The following is a 27,402-nucleotide window of genomic DNA, read 5'->3' on the forward strand; positions in this document are numbered from 1 at the left end:
TTTGGTGGTGGCTTATGCCTCAACCGTCGGTTGTCCTGTTCTGCAATTCACATTACAGGAGAGATGTGAAAAAGCAAATGATGAAAAATGGACAAAAACTTCTAGGTTCAGAGTTAGAATTAGTCACAGTGCAGACAGAAATCATGTGGCCAGTTGAGTTTGAGTTGTGCCACCGACGAGATTCACACTCCCCCACCCTATCTTTCTAAACCCGCATTATTGATGCACCAACAAAAAATATTATTCCAAACATTCAGCGGGTCAGGCATCAGTAGTGGAGAGAAATCAGAGTTAACATTGCGAATCAAAAACAGTTCTGAGGAAGTGTCTGCTGACCGGAAATGGTCATTATGTTTTCCCCGAGCTGCAGTTCCTACTGTTGTCTTTTAATCATAGCACTTACAGACCATTCAGGTTTTGTATGCCATCTACCTGAATTAGTCTATAGCCTTGTATATGCCTTGGCATCACAAATTCAGATCTGAATACTTCTGAAACTTATGAGTATTTCTCACTATCGAACCTTTGCTTGTGCTGAGTTCCAAATTTCAACGACCTACTGTTTTAAAACATTTGTCTGCGCATTCACTCAAATCCTCTGTCCTTAAATCTATGCCACACATCCCGATCCCCCCCCCCCCCCGTGATTGATCTCACCATCGAAACGAATAGTTTATTTCAGTCGACGCCATCCATATAGCTGATTATTTTGTACATCTCAATCATGTCTCCTCATAATCTCTGCTGCTCTAAGAAAAACAACTCCAATCTATACAATCTCTCTTCATAACTGAAACTCTTCTTCCCAGACAATATCCTGGGAAATCTCTCTTACATCATTTCCAGTGATATCACACCCTGCTATAATATGAATTGCAGAACTGCACACAATAGTTCAGATAGAGCCGAATGAGCAAGTAGAATAAATGATGTAGAAATTCTCAGAAATAGGTCTTTTAGAATAAAGTTTCTTTTTTCTCAGTGCTGCCCTGTTTCCTTTTCCTGAGCCTGATGTTCCAATAATGTCTGGTCCATATCAGTAAAAGCTGCTACACGAGAATTGATCTCACGAGCGTGGTATTGAAATGGATTGACTGGTTTGAAGGTGAGCACGTGGTTCTTCTATGACGGCACAGAGGCGCATGAAATGCCAAAGCTGGGAGTGCTCCTTGTGAAAGGTGGGGAGGAAGGGCATATTTGTCTCCGTTTATTAGATTATGAAGATACAGCCGCAGCATTACCCCGCAGATTGACTCAGCGGAAGGTCACGAGAGGTCACGAGAGGTCGATAAATTGGAAACATTCTCTGATATTTTCCTGAGCAATGCGTCGTTTTGTAACTTTAACTCGAAGATCTGTTTTTGATCACATCGACTCCACATTGGCCTCTTGCTCCCAGTAACCACTCCAATACAGCGTACATCACTTTCATTCCGACACAGCCACATGTCATATTCTCATTCCCTCTTAATAATCGGAATTGAAAATGTCATTCTCTGAGAAGGAGCATTGTAGCATGGAGTTGGGAGTGTAGTGAACAAAGAAGAAAAATTGCAGACCAGGAACCGGCCCTTTGGACCTCCAAGCCTGAGCTGATCCAAATCAACTGTCGCCTAACTTCTCAGCATCCATATCCCTCTGCTTCTCACTTACACATACATCTGTCTAGGCGCACGTTAAAAAGCCTGCCTCTTCTACCACTGCTGGCAACGCATTCCAGCACCTACCACCCTTTGTGTAAAATACTTTATATGTTTATCTCCCTTAAAGGTTTCACCTCTCTCCTTGAATGCGTGACCTCTCATTATTGAATTCCTCACCTTGGGAAAAAGCTTATCTCCATCCACCCTGTCTATATCCTTCATGTCGACCTCAATCAGCAGCCCACAATCTCGTTATTTCCAATGAAAACAAAAGTAACCGACCCAACCTCCCTTCAGAGCTAGCCTCTTCCATACCAGGCAACATCCTTGTAAACCTTCTCTGCATTCTCTCCTAAACGTCCACATCCTTTTGTAATTTGGCGATCAGAACCTTACAGAGTTTTCTAAACACGGCCGAAGCAAATCTTGTACAATTTTAGCATGACTTACCAGTTCTTATACTGAATATCCTATCCAGTGAAGGCAAGCATGCCATATGCTTTCTTGACCACTCTGTCCACCTGTGCAGTCATTTTTAGGGAACTCCCTGATCTCTCTGCTTGTCAACTGTACCCGAGGCTCTTCCGTTTACAGTCTAGTTGGCTCCAGAATTAGACTTCCCAAAATGCATCACTTCACAGTTGCTTTGATTGAACTCCATCTTCCACTTCTCTGCTCACCTCTTCTGTCTATCGATATTACCCCTCATTCTTTGACAGACCCCTATGCTTTCTGGCTACACCAACAATCTTCGTATCATCTGCAAATGTAGTGGCGATATCCTGGGCGAGCAACCCATGGAGACTGGAACATGGCAGCTGCTGGCATTTAAATTCGATGAATAAAATCTGGAATATAAATCCGATCAGAGGAACAGAGACAAAAAAAAATATTTTGCTGCAAACCCATTCATCCATGAACCTTCAAAGGGAAATCTGCCGTCCTTAGTGAGACCTGCCTACATATGACCCCAGACCTACAACTGTGCAGTTCACCCATTATTTCCCCCTGACTTAGTTCAAGGTGAATTAAGAATAAACAAAAAATGCTGTTCAGACTATGATGGCTAAACTCCGTGGGAGAATAAGGAAGGATAAAAGAGATACATGGATGAGAGGAAAGATTCTGAGGTGTCTCTGTGTTGAATCAAATTCAACTGATTATTCCATCTAGACAAACAAACTGATACCCACGCCGCCAAGAAGTCAGCTCCCTTTGGGGGGGCGGGGGGGGGGGAGGGGGTGTGTAATGCAGGAAGGTATTCAATTACCGGCTGAAGTGTAAACTCACTTGCTCAGTCACAATGTGGACAGGCCATTCACCATTCCCATATGTGAGAAGTAAACAGCCAGGAAACCAACCTGCAGAGTTGCCATCAGGTTTCCAACTGATAGCAAGGTGAAAGTGAGGACTGCAGATGCTGGAGATCAGATCTGAAAATGTGTTGCTGGAAAAGCTCAGCAGGTCAGGCAGCATCCAAGGAGCAGGAGACTCGATGTTTTGTCATGAGCCCGAAGAAGGGCTCATGGTTTCTGAAGAAGGGCTCATGCCCTTGGATGCTGCCTGACCAAATGATAGCCAGGGTCTCTTCCTGCTGTTATTGGAGGTGTTCATCCCATCCAGCAATGAACCATGTTTAGATGCCTGTTTCCAGTGAAGTACCACTGTTTTCTAATGTCGATCAATGATTCAAACTTAGTTGCAGGAGTCATGATTTAGAAGTTTACAGACGATACAGTTGTTCGTGTAGTTGGCTATGATGAATGATGTCAGGGACCGCAGGGATGTAACAATTAGGTGGAAAGGAAAAACGGCGAATGGAATTGAATCCAGACCAATAACTGGTAATGAATGTGAGGAGTTGTAACAATAACAGGAGGGATTCTGAGTGGTGTACAGGAACAAAGAGATCTTGGAGTGGACATTCACAGATCTCTGAAGATTGTTGCACAGGGAGATCAGTTGTTCAAGAAGGTTTTTGGATATTTTCTTTTCTTGACCACAGACTGTAGATGATATTTGACCTTTAGCAACAGCCAGTTTAGAAAACAACTAAAGGAATGAGCACAAGTCTGGTCCATGCAATAATCTACATTTTTATCATTTGTAAGATACAAGATGGATGGCTGAAGTATAACACTTTGCCCATCAAGACCGCTCCACTACTCAATGAATTTACCACTGATTCCTCTCCAAGTCATGCTGGTATGTTTCAGTAACCGCTGTTGTTACTGTGTTGTTGTGTATTTTTATTTTTTCCAGATAGTTAACCAGGAAGATGATGAAACTTTGTCGAGGTAAGTGAGTCGAAACATATTGAAGATTAACAGATCAACCATGAGTTCGTTGAATGGTGGGGCAGACTCCATAGGCTGAATGGCAAACCTCCACTTGTTTAACATTTGGTCTAACGCCTTATAAGTTCAAAATTGAGAGGGGATGGGATGATGTGATAGGAAAAGTTTTATTAAACAAAGCACACAGCTCAGGAACAAGGCTCATAAACTCAGGAAGAAGAAATGTGCTGTGACATGGGTGCAAAAAAATACACTGGGCCCAGCACAGGTGGCTGTGTACAGAAGCTGTGATTGCTGAAGAAATTTGCTCGACCTTATACAATAGGCAACTTAGTGATCACGCTGGATGATGGATCGTTGTATGATTCACACTCAGCAGAAATTTGTGAAAGAATGAAAGGTTCGTTTCATTGGAGACGTCTTCCGCGGTTCCAATTCCGAGTGACTATTTGAAATACTGATCAGATCATTGTGTGAAGTGTTTGGTTAAAATACCCATGTACAACCCCACTGGATAAACTTGTGCTCCCGATCTCTTGTTATTTGTTCCTCTTTCTTTTGATGTGAATTCATAGAAATACAAGATGGAATATGGGGCGGAAAGAAAAATGCGTTCCTTCTCATGACACCAACTTAATCTACAATTGAATAGAATGACTGCTCTAAATCTTCATTTCGACTTTAATGTTGCGTCGATTATTCGTGAATCTCCCGTGCAGTGAAGGACAAGAAAAATACTCTGGATCCAGGTTATACCAGAGTGTGAGGTGCAATGAAAAACTGCTGGAGCGGTTTGTCAAGTTAGCAACCAGAGTGTGACTCGAACCCGTGAATGTGAAACACAGCGGTATAATAACCCACCACTATAATCTCTCGGTCTCCTCTGCAAATTTTGTAGAGCGGTGACATTTGACCTCATCACGGTTCCATGCGGTGAACGTCATGGATGAGAAACTTACAGAGCAGAATCGAATCCACAACATTGTGTTTCTGCTTTCACTAGAATTAAAGCAACAGCAAATTCCAATAAATAGCCATGCTGGTCAGAATGAATAGCTGTCAGTGATACATTCTGAGTCAGAACTGTGTCTGAATGAAACAGAGGACAAAGATTTTCTGTCATATTCATACCGACATTTGACTCATAAGTCCCTCAGTCACTTTCTTTCTCACGTGAAGAAGCAGCCATGGAGAGGGTAGTTAACGCGATGGTGTGGCTCAATGGCCTTTCTCATATGGCTGAGCCTGAATTGGATTAAATCGCAAGAAACGCTGTTTTATTCGTTTCATTTTAATTTTGCTGCAACCTCACCATGTTCATTGTAATAATCAGAAGTGAATTAGATTTATCTCAATGGAATGTTTAATGTTCTATTCAAATTTGTTACGACTTTAGTTCAGCTTAAGGAAAACACTGCTTAGAAAAACAGAGTGTTAAAATGCAAAAGAAAACACACCAGTTTTGTTGCTCGTTACTTTGGCAGATTTCACTGAGTATTAAATGGACCAAACATCATGGTGTTTGTCCTCACATCCTTAACGCATGTGATGAAACCAGGATGTCGATCTCCAAGCAACTGGTCACTTTCTATTCATTATGTAATATCTTCCCATCATAATAAATAAAAATCCACTTTGTCCCATTTACAATGCTTCATGTGGAAAATTATGCCAAATCTTTCAAATTCCAGAGTTTTTGGAACCGAATCTTATTCAGCTGCACACCTTCACGAAATGTCTTTACATTTACATTCAACCCACTTCGACATTATTCCCCTGCAACTTCCGATTACACCCGACCCCTGAACCTTTACCTATCCACACGCTGTCTCTTTCTTTGTGAATTTTATTCCTTGTGTGTCACCAAATGTGCCTTTCCAAATATTTTGAAAAGCAGATTCTCGGAGTGACAGCGATTCTGCTCTAATCATTTCTTTGTCCTTCAAAGGTTTTTATTTGAAAGAGGGAATTCTCCACCTATTTACTCTGACCAAACATTTCATAACCTGAACCCCCCCCCCCCCCCATTAAGTCTTCCCTGGTTCAGGGATAACTGCTCTAAACTTTCCAAGACAACAAGTGACTAAAATCCAATCCTACGTAAACTCGTCAGCATCGTCTCTAATGGCTTTACATCCCAGTAAACACCGTCATTACCCTCGCTGATAGAATCACAGTATCCTACAGTCCAGAAAGGGCATTTCAGTCAATGGAGCCGGTGTCGACACTCTGAAGTGCATCTCACCCAGACCTACCTATCCTCCCTATTCCCATATATTTCACCTGAGGAAGGGGCAGCCGTCTCCCTTACGATTTCAAATAAACCTTTTGGACTATAACCTGGCGTTCTGTAACTTCTGAACTTGTCTTCGCGTTACCTATAGGTAATTCACTTAACTTACTTAATTCATTTCCTGGACCCGAGAGGGCAATTTAACTTGGCCAATCAACCTAACTCTCAGACCGAACAGCAGTGCGAATTACTGTGAGCAAAACCTGTAATACGTTAAATGGCTTCATACCCTCGTAACTCAGCCTCATCAAAGCAAATCAATCAAAATTCAATGTATCGAAACTCTACTCTGTGCTTTAAAATCGAATTCGGGCTGTGGGAAATGTATCTGCACTCATATTTGAATGCTTTTATGCTGTATCTTCCACACAGTCCTGCTTCGAGTAAACACTTCAATCCGGAACAAGTCTGTCAAATGGTTTTCATTCCAACAGTCACAAGATGCAGCTTGCAGAAGTCACGTGTTTGCACTTTCACTGACACTACCTCCCTGAGAGCTGCAGGCCTTTCCCACCTTGATTCAGGCAGCACTGTCCTTCCTGTGACATGTCCCATCGAGAATGGAAGGTCAGGTATCAACACCCACACTTGGGAATGGAGCGACAGTTTTAAAACATTTACACTGTCTCCAGTGGAGAATTGAGCCTTGTGACAAGCGGGGACACAAATCATTATACTACCGAGGACAAGAGCGTCAAAGGAGGCCCTTCAGCCAATTGTGGCCACACTTGTCAAAAACAACTGCCTAATGAACTGAATCCCATTTCACAACGCTTATTCCACAGCCTTATATGTCTTGGCATCACAGGTTCACATATGAATGCTCCGATGTGTTTCTGCTGCTCTGAATAATGGAGACAGTGTATTCCAAATTCCAAACCCCCAGCTGGCTGATAAAGCTTTTCCGCACATCTTCTCGAACCTTCCTGCCTTTCTCCTTAAATCTCTGGCTCTTGCTAATCGATCCCTCCATCAATGGGAAACTCGTTCAGTCAAATCTGTTCATATCCTATCTCAACCAGGTCTTCTCTACATCTCTTTTGCACTGCGACAAAAAATCCACTCTGTCCTGTCTTTCGTCCTAACTGAAACTCTTCATCCAAAACAATATCCCGGTTAATATCTCCTGCAATTTTCTCAGTGTGATCACATCCTTGCCATAATGTGACTTGCCAAACTGCACACAACAGCATTGCTTGAGCCTAATGAGCACTTGTTTTAAAATTTTTGTTTTAGTATGAGGGCGATTCTGGCTAAGCATAATTTATTACCCTTTCCAAATTGCCCAGCAGGCAATTGAGGCTCAACCATATTGCTATGAGTCTAAAGTCACATGCAGGCCAGACCAAGTAAAGATAACAGATTTCATCCTGAAATGACATCAGTGAACCAGATCCTTTTATTTCAACAATTGTCAATGGATCTATAGTAGCCATCAGATTTTTCATTGCAGATATTTGCTGAATCCAAATTTTACAATTTGGCATGGTGGGAGTCAAGCACGAGTATTCAGACGATTATCTCGGTCTCTGGATTATCAGTCCTTCGAAATTAACACAAGACCAACGCAGAAAACCATAAAAGCTGATCTTTTCCAATAAAATCTCTTTTCCCCAAAACTGCCCTGGGTATTTTCCATGAGCCTGACGCTCCAATTGTCTCTGGCCTATGGCAGTAAAAGCTGCTACATGGGGATTGATTTCACAACCGCGGTATCCAAATGGATCGACTTGTTTGGAGGTCCCGATGGTGGGATTGGGGCACGTTCATCCAACAACAGTCACTGCAGCAGCAGCACAGACAGAACAGCATCAATGTAAAAGGGAGTGATAAATTGATCGTTCCCTCAGAGAAATGGGGAGAGGGATGGAAAGGAGGTTTAATGATCGTGGGAAGGAGCGGAATCTCCGACAATGGGTGGGTTTGAATTGTGATATATGAAACGTAGAGATGTGGGAGAGCGGAGTTTGAAGGTAAAACAATTAATGTCTTACCGTGTGTCACAAAAAGGACAACAGAGAGTACACTGAGTGCTGTGATTTGAATTCGATCTGAGTTTACTGTGGTCACAATTCAAAATACCGAGAACCACAACCACAGCAACAACAGAAGTGGATGCTTGCAAGCAGCAATAAGTATACAAGTAGAGGAAATTTCCGGAAAAAACACCGAAGGTCCAATATCAGTACTCAACGAACAGTGACAGACATGTGGGAACTGAGAATAAGCTGAATCTTTCAGTTCGATTTCCTCAGAGGCTGTGGAGATCCCTTGAATGAGAATGTTGAAAAATTAGATTGATCGATTCCGATAAAACATCAAAGACTCGGGGGACAGTACAGGATATTGTTGTAATGTATGCATAAATAGCATTTTTTAGCTGAACATCGGCGACTTCACCACCTTACTCAAGGCAATAACCAGTGTTGAAGATAATCACACATAATCCCAGTTCCCAGCCTCGGATTCAGAGAAACTGCGGCATAGCTACCCAGATCTAACGGAAAATGGGGATGGGATGATTGTGTGATGTTACTCTCTAGCTCCAGTGATGCATTAGGTGAGCGTGCGGTCCTTCTATGATGGTATAGAGGCGCAAGAAATTCCTCGGTTGAGTGTGCTCTTGCTCAAGGGAATGGTTGTCCCCGTTTATCCTATCATAGCGATCTGCAGTACATCTTGCTAATACAACTGAGTGGCACAACTGGACCGTGTTGAGCCCTTAACCTTGCAGTGGTGGGTTTAAAAGATGATTTTGCTATTTGGATCTGTTTCCTACACTGGCGTTGTCAGGTGCTTTTGTTTACATTAACTCAGAATCAGTTTATTCTACACTTCAACCTGGAGAAGGTGGTGTTGGCAGTGATATTTTAAAATCGTCATCCTTGGTCCTGGGACACGGAAAGGGTGATGTTTGAGTTCGACGAATACAACCCGGAATGCCAGCCTGGCCTCAGGAACAGACATCATGACTTTAATTTCCTGAAATCCCATTCATTCACGTCCTTTTTGCAGGGGATTCTACCATCTTTACCCAGTCCTGCCTACGAGAGAATCCACTACCAGAAAAACATTCGCTGACCCTTAATTCAAGAATCACCAACGTGTGAGGAAGCAGGCTATTCGCCCTTCCGTTCCACACGGCCCTTCGAAGCGCATCCCACCAGACCCCATGGTATTCCCTATCCCATAAACCTGAATTTCCCACTGCTGATCCGTGCAACCAGCACATCTTTGGTCAGAGGGAGGAATAAACACGCAAAGACATAGAGAATGTGCAGACTGCCCAGAAGCAGACACCCGAGTCTGGGATCGCACCCAGCTGTGTGATGCAGCCAGGCAGCAACGAACAAGGGGTGAAAAATAAATGTTCCCCTTACCAGTGATGCTCACACCCTGTGGGTGAATGAGAAACCATGAAAACACATTCACAACATGGACTACAGGATGCGTATCTGTGTGGACACAATTTGAAAGGATTGTTCACCCTGGGTAGAAAAAAGAACGCCGATACCAGAGAGAAAGCAGGGCAATGTGGGGACCGCTGGAAGGGATTCAATTAACCACAGAAATGGAAACTCATTTAATCATTAACACTGGCGGGAGACCGTTCACCAGTCCCACGATGGGAAGGGATCATAAGCAAAACAACCTCCGGAGTCTCCAGCAGGATTTCATAGCCCATCAGGTGTTCGGTTATGCTGTCAATGCTACTGTTAACCCCAACCAGCGGTCTGTTACATAGCGTGAGTCAGAGAGTCATACAGCGTGGAAACAGGCCCGTCAGTCGAATCAATCCATGCCAAACAGAATGCCAATCTAATCTAGTCCCGTCTGCCTCCTCCTGTACCCGATGAGTGGAAATAATGCCCTTTTATTATTATTGTATCGTTAATTTAAAAACCCAGATAATATTTTGGGGACAAAGGTTTCAGGTCCTGGCATGACAGATTTTGGAATTTGAATTCAATAAATACCTGGAATTAAAGAGTCTCGTCATGACCCGAATCAGGTGTGTGGGAAATCCCATCAGATGCACTCATACCAGTTCGGGAAGCAAACTGCCATAGTCATCTGCTCTGTCCCTCATGAGACTCCAGATGCGTAATATCATGGTTGACTCTTAATTGTCCTCTGGGAAATAAAAGATGTACTAGGCATGAATGAATAGATTTTATTTTAAAAATCCCACTTTGCCATTCATGTACGGACACATGTGTGCTTTAAATGTTGCAAATGTACCCTCATCCATCACTTCCTCAGGAAGTTAATTGCACACGTAAAAAACCCTCTATAAAAAAGCCACACTTTTTAAAAATAATATCTCTCTTTTCCTCTTAAACATATGCCGTCTCGCCTTGAAATCCCCATCCTGGGAAAAGGCAGCTATCTTTAACCGTAACTTACCTCTCAATAATTCATAAACTTCTGTCAGGTCGCCGTTCTCAGCGAGAGTGCATACAGTCACTACTAGGGGAAATTGAGGACTGCAGATGAGATATCAGAGTCGACAGTGTTGTACTGGGTAAGTACAGCAGGTCAACCAAAATCTGAGGAGCAGGAGAATCGATGTTTTGGGGAAGAGCCTGATGAACGACGTTTGTGCGAAAAGGTGATACACCTGCTCCTCGGATGCTGCCTTACCTGTTGTGGTTTTCCAGCACCCCAATCTCGAATCTGAAAAACGTCTCAGCTTATTCAGCCGTTCATTATGACTCAAACCTTCCACACACGGCAACATGCGTGCATATCTTTTCTAAACCTGCTTCAGCTGAATAATATCATTTATGCAACTGGACGACCAGAACTGGACGTAATATTCCCGAACAGGCATGATCAATGTCCTGTAAAACGACAACATAACGTCCCAACTCCTATACACAAAGGACTGAGCAATGAAGGGAAGTGTGTCAACTGCCTATAACCATTCTGTCTGTGTGTGATGCAAACTACAAAGAATTATGTACCTGCACCCCGAGCTTCCGTGTTCTCCAACACTACGCAAAGCCCTATCATTAACTGTATAATCCCGAATCTTTTTTTGACCGAAAATGCAATATCTTCCTTTTATCCAGATGGAACTCCATGCTACATTTTTCACTCCAACGACTTATTGGATTAAGATCCTTTTGAATCTTAGATAATCTTCCTCAATTCTAGTCTCGCCTGCAAACCTACAAAGCATGCCAGCTGTGAGTTCCACTGTTTTCTCACATAGATCAATGATTCATATTTACTTGTCGTGGCCGTGATTCAGCAGTGATCAGATCACACAACAGTTAGTCATGAAATTAACCATGAGGAAGAAAGTCGCAGACTGCAGCGAGATAACAAACAATTGGAAATGAAAATGGTGAAAGCAATTCATTCCAGGGAAGTTGGTGATAGTGAAGCAAAATCAAACTTCAAACCAGCCACCCCCGCTCCAGTTGTGGCACTCAGCTGTCTTAGCAAGATGTACTGTAGATTGCTATGGCATTATAAACGGAAATAAATTTTCCCTCCTGCCCCGCCTTTGAACAGGAGCACTCCCAATCTCGGAATTGCTTGCGCTTCTAAACCATCAGAGAAGTACCGTGATTGCGTCAATGGAGCCATCGAGTATCTCTGTGACCTCATTCCCATCCCGATTTCCAGTTCGATCTTCGCAGCTACGCCACTCAATTCCTCTGATTCTGGGATTGGTAATTGGGACTCTGTGGCAGCAGTGGTTACTGCCTTTGTGGGGAAACTGGTGAAATAGCCATTTATTAAACTACATTACTATTGAAGCATACAATTCAACAACACCTGCACTATCCCCGGAGTTTTTGATGTTTTGGAGAAACTATTTATCTCAGCCTTCAGCATATTAATGATGGAATCACCACAGCCTCCGGGGGCACCAATGTTAAACGGTCAGCCCATTCTGAGTTCCCACATATCTGCCACTGTTAGCTAAGCATTGCTTTTGTGCATTTGGTGCGCTGCCTAACATTTCCTATGATACTGCACTGATTGCAGGCTATTAGTGTGCCCTTCTGTGGGATGCCGTGATCGTAGTGTGGTTAGTACTCTGCGTTGTGGCCGCAGCAACCTCGGTTCGAATTCACATCACGGCAATAGTTATCTTATCTGGCCCAGTTTTTGTGAAACACAAAGGAATCAGTTGTTTCAACATGGTAATTTTCTTATTTTCCCTTCAAAGTCTGCTCGCTCACATCTCTGTGTTTCATATGTCAGAACTCAAATCCACCCGTTCTCAAAGATTTCTCCCTCATTCGATCACTAACTGAGCTTTCCGTTCCACATCCGCATTTCATTAAATTGGAGATACCGGTGTACAAACATAAAAATCACACAACACCAGGTTATAGATTTAGAGATTTAATTGAAACACTAGCTTTGGTAACACTACTCTTTCATCATGAAGTTTTGGAGTCATTTCCTATTTCATTTATGCATTGCAGAATCCAACACTGACTCTCACATTGATACCGTTCAGTCTGTGCTGCTGCTATCACTGTTACTGGGTGAACGTGCCCCAACTCCACCATCGGGACCTGCATACCACTTGGTCCATTTGCTTACCGCTGTTGTGAGATCAATATTCATGTAGCAGCTATTACTGACATGTACCAGAGATTCCTGGGGGGGGGGTTGGGGTGTGGTAAAACTCAGAAAAAGGACACAGGGCAGTATCAGGGAAAAGCGACTACACTGGAAAAGATCAGTTTCACCGGTTTTCTACAAGAGCAGAGCGCTTGCAACAATGACCACTAGACTGTTAATTCAGATAGCACGGACCCGGGATTGACTCCGACCGTGCTATGTGGTAGAACATAGAACATAGAGCACAGAAGAATACAGCGCAGTGCGGGCCCTTTGACCTTCGATGTGGCGCTGTTCCGAGCCCACCTAACCTACACTAGCCCACTATCCTCCTATTCCTATCCAATGCCCGCTTAAATGCCCATAAAGAGGGAGAGTCCACCACTGCTACTGGCAGGGCATTCCATGAACTCACGACTCGCTGAGTAAAGAACCTACACCTGACATCTGTCCTGTACCTCCTGCCCCTTAATTTAAAACTATGCCCCCTTGTAATAGCTGACTCCATACGTGGAAAAAGGTTCTCACTGTCAACCCTATCTAAACCCCTAATCATCTTGTACACCTCTATCAAGTCACCCCTAAACCTACTTTTCTCCAAAGAAAACAGCCCCAAGTGCCTCAGCCTTTCCTCATACGATCTTCCTACCATACCAGGCAACATCCTGGTAAACCTCCTCTGTACCCATCCCAGTGCCTCCATATCCTTCCTATAGTGTGGCGACCAAAACTGTACACAATACTCCAAATGCGGCCGCACCAGAGTCTTATACAACTGCAACATGACCTCAGGACTCCGGAACTCAATTCCTCTACCAATAAAAGCCAGTATGCCATATGCCTTCTTCACCACACTATTTACCTGGGTGGCAACTTTCAGAGATCTGTGTACATGGGCAGCAAGATCCCTCTGCTCATCCACACTACCAAGTATCCGACCATTAGCCCAGTACCCCATCTTCTTGTTACTCTTACCAAATTGAAGCACCTCACACATCGCTACATTGAACTCCATTTGCCGCCTTTCTGCCCAGCTCTGCAGCTTATCTATATCCCGCTGTAAACTGCCACATCCTTCCTCACTGTCAACAACTCCTCCGACTTTTGTATCATCCGCAAACTTGCTCACCCAACCTTCTCATCCATCCTCCAGGTCATTTATTAAAATGACAAACAGAAATGGTCCCAAAACAGATCCTTGCGGAACACCGCTCGTAACTGCACTCCAAGATGAAACTTTACCATCAACAGATACCCTCTGTCTTCTTCCAGCCAGCCAATTCCTGATCCAAACCTTCAACACACCCTCAATGCCATGCCTCTGTATTTTTTGCAGTAGCCTACCATGGGGAACCTTATCAAACACCTTATTAAAATCCATATACACCACATCTGCCGCTTTCCCCTCGTCCACCTCCTTAGTCACCTTCTCAAAGAATTCAATAAGGTTTGTGAGGCACGACCTGCCCGTCACAAAACCATGCTGACTATCCTTGATCACATTATTCCTATCCAGATGTTCATAAATTCTATCCCTTACAATTCTCTCTAAGACTTTGACCACAACAGAAGTGAGACTCACTGGCCTATAGTTACTAGGGTTATCCCTACTCCTCTTCTTGAACAAGGGAACCACATTTGCTTGCCACCAGTCTTCTGGCACTATTCCTGTAGTCAACGAGGACATAAAAATCAAGGCCAATGGCTCTGCAATCTCCTCCCTTGCTTCCCACAGAATCCTAGGATAAATGCCATCAGGCTCAGGGAACTTATCTATTTTCACCCTTTCCAGAATTTCCAACACCTCTTACCTACATACCTCAAAGCCATCCATTCTACTTAATTGTTAGTCAGTATTCACATCGGCAACAATGTCCTCTTCCTGAGTGAATTCTGACGAAAAGTATTCATTCAGTGTCTCCCCAATCTCTTCAGCCTCCACACACAACTTCCCACTGCTAACCTTGACTGGACCTATTCCTACCCTCATCATTCTTTTATTCCTGACATACCTATAGAAAGCCTTAGGTTTTTTTATAATCCTACCAAATAAGGACTTTTCATGTCCCCTCCTTGCTGCTCTTAGCTCTCTCTTCAGGTCCTTCCTGGCTACCTTATAACTCTCAATCGCCCCAATTGAATCTTCATGCCTCATCTTTACAGAGGCCGCCCTCTTCCATTTAACAAGGGATTCCAATTCCGTAAAACGACGGCGCCCTCACACGACCCTTTCCTCCCTGCCTGACAGGTACATACTTATCAAGGACACTTAATAGTTGCTCCTTGAACAAGCTCCACATATCAATTGCGCCCTCGCCTTGAAGCCTACTTTCCCAAGCCACGCATTCTAAGTCATGCCTCACCGCATCATAATTTCCCTGCCCCCAGCTATAACTCTTACCCTGCAGTGCACACTTATCCCTCTCCAAAACTAAAGTAAAAGTCACCGAATTGTGGTCACTGTCCCCAAAGTGCTCACCTACCTCTAATTCTAACACCTGGCCTGGTTCGTTACCCAGAACCAAATCCAGTATGTCCTCACCTCTTGTTGGCCTATCGACATATTGTGTCAGGAAACCCTCCTGCACACATTGGACAAACACTGACCCATCGAACCAATTTGTGCTATGGCTTTCCCAATCAATATCAGGAAAGTTAAAGCCCCCATAACAACCACCCTATTACTTTCACTCCTCTCCTGAATCATCCTCGCAATCCTTTCTTCTACGTTTTTAGGACTATTAGGAGGCTTGTAAAAGGCTCCTAACAGAGTGACCTCACCTTTCGTATTCCTAACCTCAGCCCAAACTACCTCAGATGGCGAGTCTTCATCCATCGTCCTTTCCACCGCTGTAATAGTATCTTTGACAAGCAATGCCACACCTCCCGCTCTTTTACCCCCACTTCTGACCCTACTAAAACATTTAAACTCTGGAACCTGCAACAGCCAATCCTGTCACTGCTCTACCCATGTCTCCGTAATAGCCACAACATCGAAGTCCCAGCTACCAACCCATGCTGCAAGTTCACCTCCCTTATTTAGTATACTTCTTGCATTGAAGTATACAGACTTCAAGCCAATTTCCTGTTTACAGGCAGCCTCCTTTGAGATTGATGCCATGTTCCTAACCTCCCTCTACTCCAGGTCCTGCACCCTAAAGCTACAGTCTAGTTTCCCATGCCCCTGCAGAGTTAGTTTAACCCCACCCCCAAGAGCACTAGCAAACCTCCCGCCAAGGATACTGTTGCCCCTCTTCTCCTGCACGCTTTTATAAGGAAAAAAACCTACCCATTAAGCTTACGCTATACCTGCTTCCTGGTCTCGGCTGTCACTCTGATCTTCGTCACTTCCCCCTGCTGCTCCCGCTCTTTCTGTGAAGAGAAAAAAAAACACCGCTGCCCGCTACCGGTAATTAATTTTAAAACAAACTGTCTTACCTTAGCTGCTGCTCGCACTCAAAATGAATTGGGATTCAATAAATGTCTGGCATTACGAATCTAAAAACTCCTATAAATCCACGGTCAATTGTTTAAAAAACAAAACCATCTGACGTCCTTTAAGGAAGGAAACTGCCATTCTTACCTGCTCGGGCCTCCATGAGATTCCAGACTCACTGTAATACGGTTCAGTCTCTACTGCCCGCTGTGCAATTAGGGAAAGCAATAAATACTGCCGAGCCAGCCAGCACTCATACTGTAAAAGAATAGAAAAAAAGTTAATTCTGCTCTCGCTAGATTACTGTGTGCAGTTCTGCAATTCACAGCATAGCATGGTTGTGATCGCACTTGAAACGTTGTAGGAGAGATTCACTGGGATATTGTCTGGGCTGAAGAGTTTCTGCTATGAGTAAAGATTGGACATACTGGGGTTGTTTGTCGCCCAGTAACGCAGATTGGAGAAGACATGACTGAGATGTACAAAATACCGAGGGATATGGATAGGCTAGACTGAAATAAGCGTTTGTTTTTGATGGACGGATCGAATAGCGGAGACAAGAGATTTCGGGAAAAGGCAGAAAGGTTTGGGTAGATCTGCGGAAACGGTCAGAGAGGCAGAAACTCTTTTAACCTGAAAAAAATTTCAGATGTGAATTTGTGATGCCAAGACATATAAGACTATGGGCTAAATGATGGAAATCTTGATTCAGGTCGTAACGCAGTTGGCCCAGAGGTTAAGGAGACGGGTTGCTCTTCCATTGCTCATGTGTGGATTTGAATCCTACTCTGGCTGTTACTTCTATCAAACGCAGCTGTGGTCTTCCTTTGTGCCTCGCATCTTTAGGATACGTTGGATGGGGAATCTTGCTCTTGCCCTTCATTGCACCGGAGATTTTTGATAAATCGATACCTCATCAAAGTCGAAATAAAGCAATTTGATTTTGTTGTAAGTTAAATTGGGATAATGAAAAAGGAGTGCAAAGTTTCTTTCCTCCTTTCATTCCATCTTGACTTTCTGTGAATTTACATTGAATGAAAGTGAAACAAATAAGGAGAGATTGGGTGCAATCGTTTATCCAGTGGGATTGTGAATTTTAATGTAACACTCCACACAAAGTTCTGATCAGTATTTTAAACAGTCAGTTGAATTGGAACCGCAGGAAATGTTTCCAATAAAACGCATCTTTCATTCTTTCACAACCTTTTGCTGTTTGAACCATACTGCGATCCATCATCCAGTGTGACCGCCAAGTTGGCAACAGAATAAGATGCACCAATTTCCTTTAGCAATCACAACTGCTGCACATACCCATCTGTGGTGTGCCCAGTGCCATTTGTTGTCTCCAGGCTGCAGCACATTTCTTGTTCATGAGCTTATGGGCCTAGTTCCTGAACTATCTGATCTGTTTGAGAAACCTTTTCTATCACTTCATCCCATTGCCTCAGAATTCTAAATTTATCAATAAGATATTAGACCAAATGGTGTAGGTTTGGAAGTGGGCCATTCAGCCCATCGAGTCTGCTACACCATTCAACGAACTCATGGCTGATCTGATAATCCTCAACTCCATTCTCCAGCATTGCCTCGACAAAGCTTCATCGCCTTTCTGGTTAAATATCTGTCTGGCACAGTTCGAAAATGCACAACAACTCAGCATCAACAACAGTTTTGGAAGGAGTTCCACCGATTCACTGGCCCTTGAGCAAAGAAATTACTCCTCATTTCTGAATTAAATAGGCAATATCTAATTCTGAGTTCATGTCCTCTGGTGCTCTCCTCATACCAGAGAGTAAACCACCTGCAGTAACTACCCTGTCAAGATCCCATGGATAATGGACGTTTATAAATGTTATTATGTGATAAGAGATCCAATTCGCCTCCGTTTCTTCAAGGAGAATAATCCCAGCCTAACCAATCATTCCATGAAGCAACATTTTCTCAAGTGTTAACAACATGTTCATAATTCTCTGCTGTCCCCTGCACCGTCCTTACATAATATTAAGGTCGGTAGAGACATTTATGCAAAGAAACGGTTGACATTTCAAGCACAGACGGGATTTGGAACTTGAAATCAGACAGCGACTGGAATCAGATTAGTCCATACAAGGACGAAATAGAGTAATGATAACTCTGACAAATGAGAATCTAATCATATCCAACTGACATTCAATGGCTTTACTATAACCAAATTACCCCGAGTAATCGTCCAAAGAGCTAGTATTTAGGAATATAAACGGATATAAACTGGCTATATAAACAATTTGACAACAAAAACATGTCATTTGAAGGACACTTTTTGATTATAAACTTAACCCGTGTCTCAGTGAATCCTACATCGTTTGCATGGCGAAAATGAGATGTGGAACATAACTCTCTCCATTTGCCTCGATGGGTGTAACTTCATAACACTTAAGGAACTAGACACCGTCCACGACAATGCAGTCACTTGATTGTACCCTCTTCAATCCCTGCAATATTCATTCCCCTCACCGCGAAGGCACACTTGCAGCAGAGCGCACAACCTACGAGATGGACTAGAGTAAGTCATCTGGGCATTTTTGACAGAACCTTCAAAGCTCAACAGCTGTACTGACTATAAGGACAAGGTTGGAAGATGCAACGAAATGCCACCATTTGCAAGTTCCCCTCCAATGCCCATAACACTCTGACTTGGAAATAAATCAGTGATAATCTCATTGGTGAAACGGTCTTGATGGGCCAAGCTGCATACTTCAGCCTTCCATCTTTTATCTTGCAATTTTAAAATAATGTTGATTTATGCGGTGACCAGACTTGTGCTCAGTCCTTTAGCTGTTCCCTAAACTGGTGTTTACTAAAGTTCTATTATCATACACAGTCTGTGGTCAACAATAGAAAATATCTGAATACCCTCTTAATCAATTGATGCCACACAAGATTAGAGTGGTGTTGGAGAAGCACAGCAGGTCTGGCAGCATCTGAATAGCAGTAAAAATGAACATTTCAGGCAAACTCCCTTCATCAGGAAGGAGACTGTGAGCATATGGGATGGAGAGATAAATGGGAGGGGCGGGGCTGGGGAGAAGGTAGCTGAGAGTGCAGTAGGTGGATGGAGGTGAGGGGTGAACACAGTATGCTGAAAAATATGTTGCTGGAAAAGGGCAGCAGGTCAGGCAGCATCCAAAGATCAGGAGAATCAAATTTCGGGCATGAGCCTTTCTTCGGGACCTGCTGCGCTTTTCGAGCAACATATTTTTCAGCTCTGATCTCCAGCAGCTGCAGTCCTCACTTTCTCCTAGGTGAACATAAGATGCCAGAGAACAAGGAGTAGTGGATAGGTAGGAATGAAGATGCACAGTTGTGACAGGTCAGGAGGACGGTGTTGAGCTGGAAGGTGAGAACTGGGGTCAAGTAAAGGAAGGGGAAATGAGGAAACTGGTGACGTACAAATTGATGCCATGGGGTTGAAGGGTCTCGAGGCAGAAGATAAGGCTTTCTTGCTCCAGGCATCTGGTGGTGAGGCAGTGACGATGGAGGAGGACCAGGACCTGCATGTCCTCAGGAGAGTGGGAGGGGGAGTTGAAATATTTGGCCATGGGAACACTGGGGTTGATTCTTGCGCCCTCACCTCCCCCCTCACCTCCATGCAAGGTCCCAAAGGAGATTTCCACATCCATCAATGTTTTTCCTGCACATCCCCCAATATCATACATTTTATCTGTTGCTCCCGATGCAGTCTCCTCTGCATTGGGGAGACTGGATGCCTCCTAGCAGAGCACTTTAGGGAACATCTCTGGGACACCTGTACCAATCAACCACACCGCCCTGTAGCCCATCATTTCAACTCCCCCTCACAATCAGCCGAGGACATGGAGGTCCTGGGCCTCCTTCGCCGCCGCTCCATCACCACCCGACGCCTGGAGGAAGAACGCCTCATCTTCCGACTTGGAAAGCTGCAACCCGAGGGCATCAATGTGAACTTCACCAGTTTCCTCATTTACCCATCCCCCACCTCACACCAGCTTCAAACTTCCAGCTCAGCAATGTCCCCATGACTTGTCTTATCTGCCGATCTTCCTTTCCACCTATCCACTCCAACCTCCTCCCTGACCTTTCACCTTCATCCCCACTCCCACTCACCTATTGTACTCGATGCTACAATATCCCCACCCCCACCCTTCACTCATTTATCTCTCCACCCTTCAGGCTCTTTGACTCTGTTCTTGATGAAGGGCTTCTGCCGGAAACATCGATTTTTCTGCTCCTCGGATGCTGCCTGAACTGCTGTGCTTCTCCTTTGGGAGAAGATGCGATGGATGTTGAGGAATTGGGAATATAGGATAACATTTGGGCAAGAGGTGGGGTGAGAGGAGGTATAATCCAGACAGCTGTAGAAGTCAGTTGGTTTGTAAAAAGTATCAGTAACACTGAACTTGAGGGATATATTTCCCTCCACACCCCTATCCACTTTTCATATCGACTGTTTCCTGCACGACTACCTAGTCAAGTCCACGCCCTCCAATGACCCACCTCCCATCCCGGCTCCTTCCCCTGCCACCACAGGAATTGCAAAATTTGCACCCATATCTTCCCCCTCACAACCTTCCAAGGCTCCAACGGATCCTTCCACATCCACCAGATATGCAACTGCAATTCTACACGTCATTTATTGCATCTGTTGCTCACCTCTACATTGAAGCCGACAGACACCTTTTCGTAGAGCACTTCAGAGAATGTTTCCAGTACACCCGCAACGTTCAACCTCAACTCCCCATGACCAAACACATCAACACCTCCCTCCACCCCCACTCTCACAAGGACTTGCAGTTCCTGGGCCTCCTCCCCAGCCATTCCCTCAACACCCGACGCCTCATCTTCCACCTCGGGGCCCTTAAACCCCAGGGCATCAATGTGGTCTTCACCTGCTTCCTCATCTCTCCACGCCCACCTTACCCTAGTTCCAACCTTCTAGATTGGCACCATCCTATTGAACTGTCCCACCTGTCCATCTTCCTTCCCACCTATCCGCTCCACCCTCTTCTCCGATCTGTCACCTTTAACCCCACCTCCATCCACCTATTGCACTCTCAGATAACTTCTTCCCAGACCCAGTCCTCCCGTTTATCTCTCCACCCTCGAGCCTCCCAGCTTTATTCCTGATGAAGGGCTTTTGACAGAAACGTCATTTATTTCTGCAACTCGGATGCTGGCTGACCTGCTCTGCTTCTTCACCACCACTCTAATCTTGATTCTGATTTCCAAAATCTGCAATACGTACTTCCGTCCAACTGATTCCCCGTCCATTGATCTTCAGAGATCGTGAATTTCCACTCTATGATCTCTAACTCTGTATACACCACACAGAATACTCACTGTTACTGTATCTGCTCCCCAAGTTCATTAACATTCATTGATCTGGATTCAATTCCATTCAGTATTTTACCTTTTCACCTGATTGATACATCCCTGCAGTCCCTGGCATTCTTCACCATAGTCAACTGCACGACCAATAGCTGCATCATCAGCAAACTTCTGAATCATGGCTCCTACAACTAAGTCGAAATCACTGATCAACATCAGAAAAAAGTCGAACTCCACTAAAAACACGCATCCAAACATGGTTCATTGCTACTTGGGATTAACAGCTGCAAAAACAGCAGAATCGAACTCCTGCTGTTATTTGTAAACATGCTGTTGACTCTGCCAGTTTGTCCCCTGAGGGATCACTTCTCACATATGGGAGTGGTGAATGACCTGTGTGCACTGTGACTGAGTAAGTGAGTTTACACTTCAGCGGATAATCGAGTCCCTTCCTGCAGTCATCCCATGGCCCTGACATCTTGGCGCTGTGGAAATCCTTGTTTCCACTTAGTTTGAAAAACAGTTGAATTCGAGTCCACGTAGACACGATTCCCATTTCGCCTGTTGCCCATGTATTTTTATTATTCCTTATTCTCCCACGAAATGTGGCTATCATTGGTCTGAAGAGCATTTGTTGTTCATTCTTAATTCACCTTGAACTGAGTCATAGGGCATTCATGGGTGAACCACATTGTTGTGGGTCTGGAGTCACATGTCGACAGGGATCTTTACCGTCGGCAGATTTCCCTTTCGAAGGGACATGAATGAACGAGTTTTCAGCAATATAAAGTTATTGTCTCTGTTCCTGAGATTGGGTTTATTTCCCAAAGTTTATTCATTGAATTTAACGAACAGCAGCTGCCACGTTCCAGTCTCCAAAGATTACTAGCCCAATAGATCGCCGCTGCACCAACCACTCCCTGCTGCATTTCTCCATTCAAAGAATGACATTGTCAATTCAGATTCTCCCAGATGGAGAGAGAATACTACGCGTTCCTGTGTTGGAATGGAAGCAATGTACGTTGGATTGAAGTGTCTACTCTAGCAAGAGACTGATGTGGAGACGATGTGAGCAAAAGCAGTTCTTACGGTCAAAGTAACAAAATATCACTTTGCGAAGGAAAATCTCTTAGAATGCTTTCAACACATCGACCTCTCACTTAAAGTTCCAGCATGCTTTCCCTGAGCCAATTCTCAGTGCGGGTTAATGCTGCTGCTGAATCTTAATAATAATATAATAAATTGAGACCAATATGCCCTTCCATCTCGCCTTTGACCAGAAGCACTCCCAGCCGCAGCATTTGACGTGCTTGGATAAATAAACAAAGTCTTTACCCTGGGGTCGGGGAGTCCAGAACTAGAGGGCATATATTTAGATTCAGAAGGGAAAGATATAAAAGAGACCGAAGAGCTAACTTTTTCATACAGAGGGTCGCGCGTGTCGGGAATACGCTGCCAGAGAAAGTGGTGGAGGCTGGTACAATTGCAACAAGTCAAAGGCATTTAGATGGGTATATGAATAGGAAGGGTTTGGAGGGATATGGGCCGGGTGCTGGCTGGTGGGACTCGATTGGGTTGGGAAATCTGGACGGCATGGATCAAAGAGTCTGCTTCCATGCTGAATATCGCTCTGACTCTATGACCGCGCATTTACGAATCATGTCATTGGTGCCACAGAATAGCTTCACGTGTTCATTTCCACCCCCACTACCGGTTTGGTATTTGTGGCTGAGCCACGCAGTTTGTCTGATTTCGGTTCTCGGAACTCGGGTTATGGACTGACTGCAGCAAGGTGTACTTCCTTGTGTGGGGAAGTTGGTGAAGAAACTGTTATTAACACATTGTTAATAAGACATTGTTATTGAAACATATATTGCACCAATATCCCGCACTATCCCCTGAACCGTTTTGTTTCTAGCAATCTATCAAACTCAGTCTTGAGCATGCATTCCGCGATGGAACCACCAGAGCATCTGGGGATATCGAATTTAAAGATTCAGCTAATTCTGAATTCCCACATGTCTGCTATCGCTCGCCTAATATTCCTGTTGTGCATCTGCTACTCTTCCTAACATCTCCTCTGTCACTGTAATTATTGCTGGTTTTAAACACGCATGACTCCGTGATGGTTTGAATGTTAAAATATTCTGCATTGTAACCGCAGTACGCTCGTTCGAATCCAAGTCACTGCATTTTACTCCTTGTGACTCATGCTGAAGAAACACAGAAAGGAATTTGTTGATTTTACACGAAAGCATTCTCAGAGATTATGATTTTTTTCCCCATCAAACCCCTCTCTCACACATCTCTGTGAGTCATATATCAGGATTGAGACTCACCCATTCTCGGAGAATTCCCTCCCTCCCGCAATCACCTCTTTCAAGTTCCACCTCCCATTTCCCTTACAATCACTTTCACATTGATCTCGTTCAGCCTGTGCTGCTGCGCTCAATGTTGCTGTGTGACCATGCCCAAGTCTCACCATCGGGACCTTCAAACCAGTTGATCCATTTGGATACCGCGGTTGTGAGATCAATCCTCATGTCGCAGCTTTTACTGACATGGACCAGCGATTATTGAAACATCAGGCTCAGGAAAAGGCCACAGGGCAGCATTGAGAAAAAGAAACTTTATTCAAAAATCATCAGTTTCTGTGGACTTATGCATCATTTATTTCACTTGTTCATTCGGCTCTAGCGAGACTATTGTGTAAAGTTATGCAATTCACATTATAGCAGGGATGGGATAGCACTGGAAATGATGCAGGGGAGATTTGCCAGAATATTGTCTGGGCTGAAGAAGAGAGATTGGACAAACTGGAGTTGTTTTTCATAGAGCAGAGGAGATTGTCCTGGGGGGTGGGGGGCGGGGGGCATGATTAAGATGTACAAAGTACCGAAGGATATGGATAGCATGGACTGAAATACATGTTTCACTTTGACGGAGATTTCGATCACGGGAGGCCATCGATTTAAGGTCAGAGGCGGAAAGATTAGAGTGATCGCATTAAAACCGTTTTCAAACAGTGGGTGGTTGAAATGCCGAACCCAGTGTATGTAAGGGTCGGAGAGGCAGAAATCCACATAAATTTCCGAAGTATTCAGAAGTGAATTTGTGATGCCAAAACATACAAGGCTGTGGGTCAAGTGATTTGAAAAGGAGTTAGGATAGTTAAGCGATTGTTATTGAGCCATACAGATACTCCGTTCTAAGTACGGGTAATTAATACCTGTCCTTCCATTCTCGAAGGGACATGTCACAGGAAGAACTGTGCTGTCTGAATCAGTGTGGGGGAGTCCTACTGCTCCCGGGGGGACAGACTGAAAGTGACAGTGCAAACACGTGAGATCTGTACGCTGTACCTTGCGTACGTTTTGGAATGGAAATCATTTGGTAGTTTTGCTCCGTAGTGAGGTGTTTACTTATAGCAGGAAGCTCAGGAAGATATACATTGTGCTGCCCTTTCCCCACTGGCCCATACCACTGAATACCGGCACTATGCAGGACAATTTCTCTCAGTACACCCTCATCCAATCCTCCTTGACCCCCAGCACTTCCCCATATGGCACCATTCCACGAAATCACAAAAGGTGTAATGTGCTCGTTTACGATGTCTCTCCTCACTGTGTAAGGTTCCAGTGATTTATCTGCCCATCGCTCAACTTAGCAAACTACATTTCCTGCTCACAATGTGATCTCATCTAGACTGGGGAGTAAAAAACAGTTCGGGTGACAAACGTGTGTACACCTACATTCTGTCGGCAAGCAAAGACCCTGAGCTTCCAGGTTCCTGTTACAGCAACAACCCACTGCGTTCTCATACCTCCAAACAGTTTGGTCTGCTGCAGAGCTCCCGCATAGCACAGCGTGAGTTGGAAGAGCGGCAAGTTATTTTCTCATGAGAGACCATGCAATCTTCAGTACCCAACATCGATTTCAATCATTTTATACGCAAGCTTTTACACGTCAGGTGTAGTGTGCCTCAGTGACAGGACTCGCTGCAGTAACATCCCATGCTGAGTCAGACAGCACAATCCTCGCTGTAACTTCGAGAAGGACACAGATACTGTTCCCCATGACTGGGAGAGATTCTCTCTTTCCCAGCAGTTCTGCACTTTTCTATCTGCCTCAGATGGCGTTATTTGCACAAGGTTCCCAAAAGAAGATGAGGTCTTGTGCATGCGCGATCTTCCTTTTGTACAGCTTTCCAGAACTTCCATAACTCTCACTCCGTCCAACACTCTCCCCTGCTCCACAACCCCGTAGTTGATAGGGAACTGAAGAGCGCGTTCACGATTCTCTCCCACGATACTGATTGCCAATAGAAGATGGGTTCGTCCAGCTGCCAATGGTGGGAGCACGCTCGCAGGGGAAGCGGCCAGCACAGCTTCCAGGGAACCGGGAGTCAGAACGGCAAGGAGCTGTTACTAAAATTCAATGCTGCCTTCACTCCGAAACAACAGAAAAAGCCTTTTTTTTAAACAAAGAGTGTCATCTGATTTATGGATCATGCTTTTACTGCGGTCTGGCTTGTTGGTCTTGGATGATGTTAGTGCGAGAAATTACACTTGAGCCCTGGAGTTTTGCATCCAGTTCCATTTTAGACTCAGAAGGTATAATTTTTATGAGATCGAGGTCAGATCAAGGTACCGAAGCCTTAAAGACACACAGTAGCAGCTTCTTGTAGGCCGTTACTAGACGGAAAAATGGATTCTCTAACTTCAAATGATGCTGATCCTGTTAATGTAGATTTTGCTGAGTGCACGTCCTGTGCGGAGTAACCTGAAGGCTTGATCTGTCCAAAATGTTGTTTTTCTCATGCTGTGATCTGCATGCCCTTGATTGTTATGATCTGCCTTTACCAATCGCAAACAAAGGTTTTCACTGTACTCAGGTTCATGTGACGATCAATCAATCAATCAAATAAACTCTGTCAATCGAACCACACAGAGATTTCCTTATTGTTTGGTGCCAGCACAACGAAGGTGGGCTGCATGGCCTCACTTTGCACTGTGACATATTTTGGGATTCTGAGTGAAATCACAACAGAATGTGAGAAGTTACTCACAGGTTATATTGACACAGCCAAAATACATCTGCGCCTCATAGTATCACACAACAATAGTGAAGACTTTTGAAATCATTCTCTGAGGTACATGCAACACGCCAGTCGAAAAGCTGAAGACAGTGTGATTCTGCTATGGTAAGCGCTAACAGAGCGGCTCAGCGGGAGTGTATTAGGCACATAAGCCGGAAATTAATGGATTGAAAACATCCTCTACTCGTTGAAAATTCCATGTTTCAGTATGTGTACTGCCCCTGCCAGTGTTTCGCTATAACAGAGGTCCATTCTACATATTGCAGGTTGTCTTACTATCCACTTCCTTTCACTCAATGTATCTGAAATGAATGTCACTACAGATACTCCCGCCAAATTTACACAGGTGAGGAAACACACTTGTGAATGTCTGGAAGCTCTTTTCCTGTTCTCTGTTCGTCTGCTCTGACCTGATTCGCAAACTCATTTGCCAGAGCTGGGAATAAACTGGTGATGGTGAGATATATTAGTTGTAGATTGCTCTATGCGCATGACGCCCTGCAGGTATTCCCCACGCTGTTTCACACAGCAGTGTCTTCCCGCGAAATGAAAAGCCGTGACAATTAGATCAACTTGTTGGAGATAGCATTACGATATAGACACAGCTCCGCATTATTCAGACATATATCACCAACTATGAATAACCACAGAGATATACAAGCGACAGAGAGTAGCCATTGACTCGATGGGCTGAACAGCTT

The sequence above is a fragment of the Chiloscyllium punctatum genome, chromosome 28 (assembly GCF_047496795.1).
Source record: "Chiloscyllium punctatum isolate Juve2018m chromosome 28, sChiPun1.3, whole genome shotgun sequence".
Classification (NCBI taxonomy): Eukaryota; Metazoa; Chordata; class Chondrichthyes; order Orectolobiformes; family Hemiscylliidae; genus Chiloscyllium; species Chiloscyllium punctatum.